A 13,911-nucleotide genomic window follows, 5' to 3' on the forward strand; every position below is an offset into this window, starting at 1 on the left:
CACGTTCTGTGTGATTTTCCCCTTACTTTGGTACTTCAAGTTGAACTAAACAGAAACGAGAAATCTTCCCGTTGCAAAATTATCTGTTTTTATATTAATTTTATAATCAATAGTTCTTGTGCCAAACCATCTGTGTTCTTACGATCCAGTTCTTAACCCAAAGTACTGTGTGAGCAGTAAAAGTTACTCCTGAAAAATCACTACACTACGGAAGCCGAGAGACATGCACTTTTATTATTTTTGCTTGCTTGTTTTCTCGTTATCCTGACATGATAATCCAAATGTCATAATGTAATTTTCCTGTCCATAATATTTAGTGTATTTTGAAGTGGACTGCTAATGCATATCAGTTGGGGTCTTCGCTGTTACCACACGTGTAGCTAATGTGTAGCCGATAGACTTAATAATAAATAAAGTTGGACCGTTCACGTTCGTGAATGTAGGGACCATCTTTAAAGTAATACTGTATGTTTCTATCTTGAATAGTATTTATCAGTTTATTTAAATAAATAACAAATCTAAAAAGTGTGCATTAAAGCTGACAAGCACATAAACACGTTGGTTTTGTTACTATTTTTTGGCTTTACGTCATTCCATTTAAATGCTGTTAAAAGTAGAAACGTGTATATTAATGAGTAACTTAAAGACGGTCCCTAAATTCAGCACTGTAAAATTGTAAATATTGACAAATCTATTTCAGCTTGAGCGAATTTCTGATCCAAGTAAAATCTCATTTGTTCATCCATGCAAATTTAGCAAATTATGCTTATGCTGTTTGCAAACAAAACAACATGTTCTATCGAGTACAAGTACGCTTAAACACATCTTAAGAATACAACTTTTTTTATGTCGAGATCACGAGAAAACAACATTTGTTATCTCAAGATAACGAGAAATTTAGTTGTGATAACCAGAAAACAAACAAGCAAAAATAATAATGCATGGCCTCTCTCGGCTTTCGTACTACACAATAAAATTGGTACACAATATTTGGGTTAAATGTAAGTATGAAGTGAAATAAACAATTGGTTGGGAATGAATGAAAGCGAGCAAGTGTAGCACTAATCCTGAAAAGAATTTTCATAAAGCCTATTTTGGTTAAACTAAAAGCTTAAATGGTGGAGATATTGGAGTACTAAACCTTTTTGTCCAGGGATGAACTTTCACATCAGAGGAATCTTAGTCCTAGTAAATCAAATGTCTTTGCAGTGCAGCGTGTAACCATATTTTTTGTATATTATAATTAGCTGTGATGTCATTGTGACATCACATAGTCTTTGTAAACCATTTGTCCTCATAATCCTGGTTTCTGTCTTTCAGGACATATGTCCTTGTAATTAGGCAAAAAATCAGGATGCCATGTATCCAGTTTTATAAATGATAAATAAAAAATTGATTTTGAGTTTTAAAGCCATGATTTTTAAAGCATTTCCATTTTAATTTGAAAGCTCTAGCAAGGAAAACCATAGTACCCCTAAACCACATATTTTTCTGGTTTGAAGAAACTGTCCTTATAATTCAGGTTAACCTGTATGTGTGTGTGTGTGTGTGTGTGTGTGTGTGTGTGTGTGTGTGTGTGTGTGTGTGTGTGTGTGTGTGTGTGTGTGTGTGTGTGTTGGCATATGTGGTTTATGAAACCAATTTTCAGGTTTACACACCACCATTATGAGACCATTTGGTTTATGAGCCCATTTTTGATGTCCTCATAATTCAGAGAATTTAAGTTGATAAAAAAATATGATTTAAATTATGATTATTTAATATGATGACCTAAATGAGCATTATATGGCTTCTTTTATTGGATCATATTGTTATTTGGCCATTATAACAGTTGGCATGCTTTATATGACCTTAACAAATAAGGTCCTTTTAAACCATGATGTGTATGTGTGAACTTCGAATAGCGCCTCTGTAGGCGGGAATTGGTATTGCAATACAAAACACATTCGCGCCAAACTACACACACTTTCGCGCCGTTTCATACAATCGGGGGTAAACGTCAGTACCAACCAAGAGCGTGGAGATGATTCGTCGCGCTTGTGGAGCTGGAAAAAAAGTAAGTGCTTCTTATTTTATATTCTGTACATGTATTACAATTACACAGAGCGCTGTTTAAAATGTGCAGTAAGCAAGTCCGAACAGTAGCAAAGCAGGAAGTGGACACCTAATTACCTCATATAGATAAATACTAATTGCTTATCTCGTTTCGGACGGTAGAGTCATGGTATCTCACATGGACGTCTGTAAAAATATTTTTTTATGATCTCAGCAATAAAACTGATATGAATCATGGATTCAGACCAATCCGCATTTTGTCGGTGTTGATCTCTCACCACCCTCGTAAAAATCCCCGGCCGAGTTAACGTTACCTTACATTAGGCTTCTGTTTTTAGACAAACTATGAGGGCGTGTGATAATTTAACTACCGTCCACATTTACATCTCTACGTTTAAGAGAAGAAATCGATTCAAAAGTCAGCGTTAAAACCTTTTTGAGCACTCACAAACAACGTTAAGAATTCGCTCCTCCGCTGTGAATAACGTTAAATCCCCATTAGAATCCATGAGTTTTAGATATGTACTTTTTATTTTTTTTTACATACGTCCGAATTGGGCTTATGCTACGTAAATTAAACGAGCAATGGAATTAGTAACTTACAAGGTGTTTAAGATTTATCTACACGAGGTATTTAGTACACATTAGTATTATGAGCAGTCAGCTTGTGTCTACTCACGTACCTTCTACAGAGGTTTGTCAATATATTTGTCTCCTGAATCTTGTTTTCTAGAGAAAATGTTATTGTTCCTGTTTGAGAGTGAGCAGTGCACTGTTTTTTAATTAGTCTTGTGTGTGTTTATTGTGTGTGTGTTATAGTCATGGGTTATGAGGTCTTGATTTGGTATATGAGGACTCAGTATAGTAACTGTATGTGATCAAACTGTGATCTGTGTTTAAGTCTTGTGTGTGTTTATTGTGTGTGTGTTATAGTCATGGGTTATAAGGTCTTGATTTGGTATATGAGGACTCAGTATAGTAACTGTATGTGATCATACTGTGATCTGTGTTTAAGTCTTGTGTGTGTTTATTGTGTGTGTGTTATAGTCATGGGTTATAAGGTCTTGATTTGGTATATGAGGACTCAGTATAGTAACTGTATGTGATCATACTGTGATCTGTGTTTAAGTCTTGTGTGTGTTTATTGTGTGTGTGTTATAGTCATGGGTTATAAGGTCTTGATTTGGTATATGAGGACTCAGTATAGTAACTGTATGTGATCATACTGTGATCTGTGTTTAAGTCTTGTGTGTGTTTATTGTGTGTGTGTTAAAGTCATGGGTTATGAGGTCTTGATTTGGTATATGAGGACTCAGTATAGTGACTGTATCCAGCCGTGATCTGTGTTTAAGTCTTGTGTGTGTTTATTGTGTGTGTTATAGTCATGGGTTATAAGGTCTTGATTTGGTATATGAGGACTCAGTATAGTAACTGTATGTGATTAAACTGTGATCTGTGTTTAAGTCTTGTGTGTGTTTATTGTGTGTGTGTTAAAGTCATGGGTTATAAGGTCTTGATTTGGTATATGAGGACTCAGTATAGTAACTGTATGTGATCAAACTGTGATCTGTGTTTAAGTCTTGTGTGTGTTTATTGTGTGTGTGTTATAGTCATGGGTTATAAGGTCTTGATTTGGTATATGAGGACTCAGTATAGTGACTGTATGTGATCAAACTGTGATCTGTGTTTAAGTCTTGTGTGTGTTTATTGTGTGTGTGTTATAGTCATGGGTTATAAGGTCTTGATTTGGTATATGAGGACTCAGTATAGTGACTGTATGTGATCAAACTGTGATCTGTGTTTAAGTCTTGTGTGTGTTTATTGTGTGTGTGTTATAGTCATGGGTTATAAGGTCTTGATTTGGTATATGAGGACTCAGTATAGTGACTGTATGTGATCAAACTGTGATCTGTGTTTAAGTCTTGTGTGTGTTTATTGTGTGTGTGTTATAGTCATGGGTTATAAGGTCTTGATTTGGTATATGAGGACTCAGTATAGTAACTGTATGTGATCATACTGTGATCTGTGTTTAAGTCTTGTGTGTGTTTATTGTGTGTGTGTTATAGTCATGGGTTATAAGGTCTTGATTTGGTAGATGAGGACTCAGTATAGTGACTGTATGTGATCAAACTGTGATCTGTGTTTAAGTCTTGTGTGTGTTTATTGTGTGTGTGTTATAGTCATGGGTTATAAGGTCTTGATTTGGTATATGAGGACTCAGTATAGTGACTGTATGTGATCAAACTGTGATCTGTGTTTAAGTCTTGTGTGTGTTAATTGTGTGTGTGTGTGTGTGTGTTATAGTCATGGGTTATAAGGTCTTGATTTGGTATATGAGGACTCAGTATAGTAACTGTATGTGATCAAACTGTGATCTGTATTTAAGTCTTGTGTGTGTTTATTAGAGATCGACCGATATATCTGTTTTCCGATATTTTCCCCGATATTTGAGCATTTTCCGATGATCGGATATCTGTTTTGTAATATCGGATTGACCGATAAACAAGAAAATTGCGCGCTGGACGCATCTGAGGAGAGGAGCTCACAGCAGCAGCAGCGTGCACAGCAAATATGACGGCGGAGTGACGCGACTTTATTAAAAGGACTTTGAGTATACTTACTTTGCATATGAGGCATTTATAGCACAGCTTATTTGTGCATTAATGTATGTTATGTTAAATAAGTTGATTTATTAAAAGCAATGTATGCAGCTTGTCTAAGAATAGAGACGAACTCACAGAGTCACGCTGGCTGATCCATCAAATCCGGTCCCAATAACGACGTAGCTTTGCATGAATAAAACAGCCATGAATTAATGCTTTGTGGAATTAAAAACGCTAAATTAAATTAGTTTTTCTGTTATTTATGCTTATCATTAGCATCGTAAAATCACGTTCATATTGCTGATCACTTACCGGAGGCTAAAGCACATCTACCACTTTTAACAAGATTTACCCTATTAACATTTACCAGAGAAACATTATTTTGCTAAAATATCTAAATAAATGTCTGTGGATATTAATTAATTATTTATTACCTCCGCAAGCGGTCACAGTTTAATACAGTTAATGCGCGAGTAAATGCATAGATAAACAGCGCTGTCTACAGCCCTTTCATAAGCTAAAACAACTAAATATTAATTATTCTGAAATCAAATAACAGTAGTTCAGTAGTGTAGTAATTATTATGTCAAAAACAGAAGTATAACAGTAAATAAAAATCGGTTCAGCATATCGGTTATCGGGCACATAAGCCTCCAAATATTTGTTATCGGCATCGGTTTGAAAAAATGAGTATCGGTCGATCTCTAGTGTTTATTGTGTGTGTGTTATAGTCATGGGTTATAAGGTCTTGATTTGGTATATGAGGACTCAGTATAGTGACTGTATGTGATCAAACTGTGATCTGTGTTTAAGTCTTGTGTGTGTTTATTGTGTGTGTGTTATAGTCATGGGTTATAAGGTCTTGATTTGGTATATGAGGACTCAGTATAGTGACTGTATGTGATCATACTGTGATCTGTGTTTAAGTCTTGTGTGTGTTTATTGTGTGTGTGTTAAAGTCATGGGTTGTGAGGTCTTGATTTGGTATATGAGGACTCAGTATAGTGACTGTATCCAGCCGTGATCTGTGTATAAGTCTTGTGTGTTTTTATTGTGTGTGTGTGTTATAGTCATGGGTTATAAGGTCTTGATTTGGTATATGAGGACTCAGTATAGTAACTGTATGTGATCATACTGTGATCTGTGTTTAAGTCTTGTGTGTGTTTATTGTGTGTGTGTTATAGTCATGGGTTATAAGGTCTTGATTTGGTATATGAGGACTCCAGTGTTTCCCATATATTCATTTATCTGTGGCGGGCCGCCACAGAATCAACACTGGCCGCCACAAATAGATTTTTCATGATTCCCATTTACATTTTAATTTTACTATTTAAAACAGCTTAATTCATTGCAGCGAGCACGCAGCGCGCCTCCATCCTCCCTCTCTCGTTGTGTGCAGCGCAACAGCGCGCGCCCCCGGCCCCTCCCCTCTCTTTGCGGAGCCTGCACGCCTCTCTCACATAACAGTGAAAAGTATTTAACTCCGTGTTCCTCCGTGTACTTTCTCTTTTTCGCGTAAACGTCAACAGTCATGAATGTTACTGACAGAGAAGTCGGTGGCTGATTAAGTTCATCAAGAGAGTGACTTAACAAAAGGTTAGCATAGTGTTTCCCACATATACCCGTTCTGATGTGAGTCTGTGTCCGAGCTCTCTCCCTATTATGCGGCATGCCCATGCACGTGTTCTGTAGTAACAGCAACTGTGTATTCTCTCATATTTCTGAATTTGCAACAAATTGTCTGCGCTATACAATAAAATACCACTCGTATTTCTAATAAAAAAGCGCTCATAACACAACAACCCTGATGAGAAGAGCAACACCAGTACAGCCTCAATGTAAACGTATGATGATTTTTTTCAGATAAAGTCGCGTTTTTAGCAGCAGTTTAATAAAGAGCTGGTTGGATTAAACAGAGAGTTACTGAGTCGTGGGTCGTTACTGGGTCCTGTTTAGTCACTATTTAATAGACAACAGAACAGAAACTATGTAAAAATAGCATCCTAGTTCTTTTAAAATGCAATATAATGTGACGGATCAAAAAGTAAAACGCGACGCAATGATGTCACATATATGCTAATCAGCGTGTGACGTCATCGCCACAGTATCTCAAAATCCTGTGGGAAACACTGGACTCTGTATAGTAACTGTATGTGATCATATTGTGATCTGTATTTAAGTCTTGTGTGTGTTTATTGTGTGTGTGTTATAGTCATGGGTTATAAGGTCTTGATTTGGTAGATGAGGACTCAGTATAGTGACTGTATGTGATCAAACTGTGATCTGTGTTTAAGTCTTGTGTGTGTTTATTGTGTGTGTGTTATAGTCATGGGTTATAAGGTCTTGATTTGGTATATGAGGACTCAGTATAGTGACTGTATGTGATCAAACTGTGATCTGTGTTTAAGTCTTGTGTGTGTTTATTGTGTGTGTGTTATAGTCATGGGTTATAAGGTCTTGATTTGGTATATGAGGACTCAGTATAGTGACTGTATCCAGCCGTGATCTGTGTATAAGTCTTGTGTGTTTTTATTGTGTGTGTGTGTTATAGTCATGGGTTATAAGGTCTTGATTTGGTATATGAGAACTCAGTATAGTAACTGTATGTGATCAAACTGTGATCTGTGTTTAAGTCTTGTGTGTGTTTATTGTGTGTGTGTTATAGTCATGGGTTATAAGGTCATGATTTGGTATATGAGAACTCAGTATAGTAACTGTATGTGATCAAACTGTGATCTGTGTTTAAGTCTTGTGTGTGTTTATTGTGTGTGTGTTATAGTCATGGGTTATAAGGTCATGATTTGGTATATGAGGACTCAGTATAGTGACTGTATGTGATCAAACTGTGATCTGTGTTTAAGTCTTGTACACATTAGTATTACATGGACACAATTTAACCAAACGTGAATTAAGCACGATTGAACTAAACTTATGAATTAATATGAATTTGTCGCTATATTTTCCCAAAAGTCTTGTGTCTGATAACCTTGTTCAATTAAACTGTACATGTGGATAAATTTACCCTTAAAAGTGTTGATGCAGGGAGTTGAACTTAAAATCAAAGCTTGAATATAAACCAGTAGTCAATCAATATAAAATTATTCATTTTTTATTTGCATGTACATAAACATTTACGTTATCTTAAACAGAAGGAGGTAAACAGAGTTCAGTAAGCACTCCATTAATAGACCTTTTGTAACACAGTCTCACCCCATGGCGTCAATATTTGACGACACTTGACCATGCATCAATATGTTGACGCGGAGGGTATACCTTTCGCGTCATTTTTTGACGAACTGGGGACTTCAATACTATTACGTCCGTTGCATTCTCTTTCCTATTTTCTTACCATTTTCGCGTCGGTTTAGGGTTAGATTATGCAAAATTAAACAGTGTACGCGAAATTAAACAGTTGTCACCTGGCGTTGGGGTTAGAGTTAGGTACGCGAAATTAAACAGTTGTCACCTGGCGTTGGGGTTAGAGTTAGGTTTGGGTAGGGATGTCATTATGTAAATCTAACCCTAAACCGACGCGAAAATGGTAAGAAAATAGGAAAGAGAATGCAACGGACTTAATAGTATTGAAGTCCCCAGTTCGTCAAAAAATGACGCGAAAGGTATACCCTCCGCGTCAACATATTGACGCATGGTCAAATGTCGTCAAATATTGACGCCATGGGGTGAGACTGGGTTGCCTTTTGCGAGTCAACGTCATAGTTACGTCACACGCGCATGTGGTGGCAGAAAAACAGTGGAAATGAATGAGACACGAGTGAAACGAACAACATAACTCACTAGAAAATGTTTTGTTGTGCTGTTGAGTGTCAGAATAGGAATGCCAAAATTGATGACCTTCATTTTTAGAGTATATCGTCGTCGAAGACACCATTTGAAGATAAACGTAGGTGTTTATGGTTGCAATAAAAGCCCTCAACCGGACAGACTGGAGTGATGAAATCATCTGAAAATCTTTTATTAATTTGAATAGAAAATAATTAGAGAAGATATCCGGTGTTCTGTCGAAGTCTGTTCCCTCTGTGTCTCTTATAGCGTTTTCATCACGTTACGTTTATAATTTATTTAGAAAGATTAAAGATTTGAATTGGTTCATAATATCAATAATATTACCATTTAAAGTTTTCGTATTTTTTTCGTTTTCTATTACTTCTTTTTACCTTATATCTTAGCCTATGTCTATCTTCTTTGAAAACAGGAAATGATGAAATAATTAATAAATTATATTATACAGAAAACATGATAGTATAAGTACTTCAGCGATTCATACTGTAAAAATAATTGATTTACCAATAAAGAACAATACATATACACTACATACATGCACACATATCAGTAGCCAAGCCATTTAAACTTTTAATTTATTTAAAAAATAAACGTAACTTGGTGAAAACGTTATAAGAAACATTACACTTAAGAGAAATATAGGGAAAACAGACAGTTTAATGCTAAAACACTTCACACAGCTATTGAGAAGCATTCACTTTGTCCCACCAGTTGGGCTCCGCCCACACAAAATGTCATCTCTGTTTGCAAACACGCAAAAGGTCTATAGTACTAGCCTATATTTTGTCAAATGGTTTTAAATTAGGTAGCCTAACTACTAATAGGCTTGCCGCGATAGTCGGTGAAACGGTAATAACCGGTGCTTCAGCCTCTCACCGGTTATTAGGGCTGTCACTTTTGAGAAAAATCTCATTCGAACGGATATCGAATATCACGAAATGTATCCGAATATATTCGAATATCTAGGTGAAAAAAAAAACGTAATGGTGATTCAATTTATTAACAGTGACAGTCATAAACAGGGCTGTCTGCATTACTTTTTTTTCTTAATGTTTGAAGCAGCAGGTTATCAACTTATGAATAATAACGTCTCAGAACAGGTGACAACTTAAACAGCAGCAGGAGTAAGGCATATAGCCAAGCCCAAACGAAATCCGCGCCCGCAGATTTCGGCGTAAAACTCCGCAGATTTGCCCGTCATTGACAAGCGCACACATCCCGCGCTTGAGCCTGTTTGTGAGAAGAAATCTCATTGACAACAAGCACACATACACAGCCTATCCCGCGCGTTTGTGAGCCGTCATTGACAAGTGCATTATCTCTGCGCGTGCTGCTTGCTTGACCGTTTTTAAAGATAGAGAGCACAAACCATTTGATATTTGAGATGAAATAAAACTTACAGCTGAGTTAAGTAGATCTCACTTGACTCTGTCGTCTATGTGATGCGCGACAGTAAGCACATGATCATTTCAAATCAGTTTACAAGACAAATGCTGTTGTTGTTTAATATAAAGTTTACATTGCGTTGTAAAAATAATGATCTTCATACATGCTAATTTCATAATGCGAACATATTAACACAAGCTTTTTATTCTGCTATAATATTTAACACTATAATAATATGTCATTTTATATACAAACTATAATTCTATCTTGACATGCACATTAGGCTCATGTTGGTCCAATTTGATTCCCTCTCTTGCGCACAGTTGCCGTCCGTCTCACTCTCAGCCTCCTTCCCATTACGAGGTGTTTCTGTGAAAAATGCGCTAAACATGTCATTTTAAAAACCGGATGGTTTATTTAAAGTTCGAATACGGATATTTCACGTCATGTTCGAATGCATATTCGAATATCGAATAAAAAGTGACAGCCCTACCGGTTATATCACTTGCCCACCGCGACACCGTCTTTCACCGTCGTTTTGATATTTTCGTGTAATTAAATCATTTAGTTTCGTTAGAGAGAGCAAACACTTACAACTGAATGTGTCTGTTGTCTGAATTCAGCGGGGCTGAACGCGCGTCACGTCACAGAGCAGCAGGTGTCAGATTTCATTTATTTCTGTCAGAGTTTGCAAGGCAAGCTGACTGACCAGATGATGACAGAAGCCGCGTGCTTTGCTTGTTTTTGTTATAATATACATATATGATGTTTAATATAAGCGAGATCATTTTGTTGTTTTTCATGAAGAAAAATATTTAACCCATCATTTAAGCAGCGCTTTTATCGAGAAGTAGCTGGTTGCTCTGCTTGGGACTGGAGGGTTCTGTGAGAATTACCTGCGCACATTGACTCAAGCACTTAAGTAAACCAGCTGTTGCCCTCGCATTGCACGCAAATTCATAGGCGATTTAACGCAGCTTACGCAAGCGCTGCATTTAAATAGTTGCGTAATTCAAAAGTGAAAGTAAAATGTGCAAGTCTGCATGCGCATTTATAAGCCACTCCCACTCGGTGATACCGGGATCACCGAGTTTGTGACGCGCCGATTAACCGGTGGGAAAATTACGTCACCGCGGCAACCCTACTAACTAACTGTTTTTACTCTGTTCTGTTTTGGTCACTTTCGTAGAGAAATATTACAGTACATATCTTGTATTATTATTGCACTGCATATTATGTGTTGTTAATGTTATAAACTGATATAATGTTTTTATAGTGAATTTGGTGAGGAGTCGATTGAGAGGATTAAATCCTCTCAAAGAGGCTGAATACTACGTGAGGCTGGCTAAAGACAAGGAAAGCATCACTTGGAAATATATCAGTCAAACTAAAGGTAATATTTGTTTTGTGAACTTTGTGTCTCTTTGCAAGTTAACCACAGTTATACATAGCTAAAAATCCAGAGTGAATTTAACTCTCCTGGGAGTACATGTGGGACCACACTCAAGTGTGTGAAAGTGTTAAAATAAGTGTGTTAGGCCTAGTCCACACGGACACGGGTATATTTATAACCAGATTTTCCCTAAAAAATAATCCCGTTCACACATGCTCGGTTTAAATTAATATATCCATCCACACTATAAAGCAAAAGCACGCTATCAAGCGCTGTCAAGAGCATGCCACACCAGCAATATAGTGAGATAACTGAGCATCTATCTGTATACATGTTAGAAGCCCTGTTAGCACCGTTATTAGCAAGATACGTCTGCCATTGCACAGAATCATCAACAAAGCAGTCAGCGGCGCACAATCTTGACGTCAAACACAGTGGATAATAGGGGTGGAATGGTACACAGAAGTCACGGTTCGGTTCGTACCTCGGTTCAGACGTCACGGTTCGGTTTAATTTCGGTACAATGGAGGGAAAGCAAAACAAAAATGCAGAAGGCAAATTTTTTCTGTACTTAAAATAATCTTAAAAACAATAATCTGTGTTATTGTGAGATCTCATGAATATGAACTGAAATGCATTTAACATGATATCTCGTATAACAAAAATGTATAAACTTGTACTCATCTTTCATACAAAGATGGGTTTCAGATGTATTACAAGTTACCTGAATACATTTTTAAATTACATTTTAGCACATTTATTTCATATTAATGTACTAAAGATAAAAAAAAAATGTAGGCTTGTAGGATGCATTAATAGGTGTGTACGACTTCATGAGGCGCTGCAAGAAACGACAAGTGAAAGACGTCAGAGTAACGCAAGAGCGATTTGAAATCAGCCTCCTCCGCAAGATTTCTCGCGGTACTCTGACACTAATGGCGCTGCGTAAAGTTGACCACGCTTAAAAAAACTGAAAGCAGCTGAACTCGACAGAACTGCCCTGTGTATGCCTGCGCTTCGTCCATTAATTGTATATTAGCAGGACAATTTATCTCCTACTTCTCAGAGTGAGAAATACAAGGTGTGGCATGTGAACTGACTGAAATGCGTGTGTCTCGTGGTGAATGCGTGAGACTTTAGAGCCCTGATTAGATGTACTTCCACTCGCATACCCAACAACTGCTGAAAACGCTGACACACAGTCCTCGTCTTTTCCACCACTCTCTCGCCTGTACTACTGTAACTGACTGGAAAAGTGAAGTTTTGCCAAAGTTGCGATGCCATACTCGCTGTCGCTGCTATCTCACTCACTCCCTCACTAGACCGTCAACCGGACAAAAAACTGCAGAGTGCCAGAATGTAGACGGGCTCTCATAGAGCGCATACATAGGTGGAGCTCTGCTGCATCGGCGCCAATTATAGCTTCAGAGCTAAAGCGGGGCTACAGATTAGCTGTCCCTAAAGAACCTGCGTATCTTAACAGTAGTTCCGCATTACATAATTTTTTTGCACGCAAGTTTTTTTATTTCCATACCGTGTATTCTCCGTTTAAATTCATGCACCGAACCGTGACCCCCGTACCGATTCGGTTCGAAACTAATACATGTACCGTTCCACCCCTAGTGGATAACGGCGCACATTCTGACATCGCAAGGCAAAACCCCCGGTTTTACTTTCTACACGACACCACTGTAACCGGGGTTTCTTAAAAAGCTCACCCTGGCCAGGGTTTTCAAACTTGCTCGGTTTCAGTGCCCTGATACTGTGGTTTCATGTGGACGAACGGCCGAACCGCGTGAAAAAACTCATGGTTATAAAAATACCTGTGTCCGTGTGGACTAGGCCTTAAAGTAACCCTGAAGCACAGTTAAAGTTAATGAGATAATTAGGTGATTAATTGAGTGATGATTGAGTGATGATTATTCCCAAATAAGTCTGGGAAACACTGCAGTGTTACCCTTTGAAACTTGTAAGGGAAAACACCTGCTCTGTGATTAATTTTTAAACTTTGTTTTGCATAATAAAACAACTGTTTACCATACTTTTACATTTTTTTAACAGGACGAGGTGTGTTTGCAAAAGACCCTATTACAAAAGGGTCATTCATTGTTGAATACCGTGGTGTTTTAAGCAAGATAACGCACTCTTTTGAACCAACAACTGAATACACATATATTTTTAAGCACAATGGAAATGAATACTGGTGAGTAGCCGTATCACACAAAACAAATAAAAACAACAGTTGAGCAAAAATTGAATACATTTAAATTTGGTACTATGCCAGCTATCCCATCTTAAAATATATCTGCACCTTCTTAACCCTGAAACCAAAGCTCTGCGGCAAGTTGAAATGCTTACCAATTATGGTTTATCTTCTTAAGTGTAATATTTGTTGATATTTATAATGGTTGGTTTTTATGACCCCTGTAGCATTGATGCATCAGCAGAGGATGGATCGCTTGGAAGGCTACTTAATGATGATACAAAGCCAAATTCCAAGATGAAGAAAATTGTGCTGGATGGTGTACCTCATCTTTGTTTATTCGCTATTACTGACATAAATGAAGGTCAAGAAATTACTTACGACTACGGAGGAGATGACTTGCCATGGCGTTCTAAACGCAGTATAAAGAAGGTAGGGTATAATGTATTTTTATTGAAAAAAATAATGTT

General features: G+C 37.3%; 1 long non-coding RNA gene across 1 annotated transcript; it reads left to right on the forward strand.

The window, feature by feature from the left end:
* Window positions 1–11,119: 11,119 nt before the first annotated feature.
* LOC135718463 (uncharacterized) lies at window positions 11,120–13,867 on the forward strand. Its single transcript, XR_010520822.1, has 3 exons — window positions 11,120–11,238; window positions 13,300–13,441; window positions 13,669–13,867. It is a non-coding gene; the product is annotated as an uncharacterized lncRNA (long non-coding RNA).
* Window positions 13,868–13,911: the final 44 nt, after the last annotated feature.

This window comes from Paramisgurnus dabryanus, chromosome 10 (genome assembly GCF_030506205.2).
Source record: "Paramisgurnus dabryanus chromosome 10, PD_genome_1.1, whole genome shotgun sequence".
In the NCBI taxonomy this organism is placed as follows: Eukaryota; Metazoa; Chordata; class Actinopteri; order Cypriniformes; family Cobitidae; genus Paramisgurnus; species Paramisgurnus dabryanus.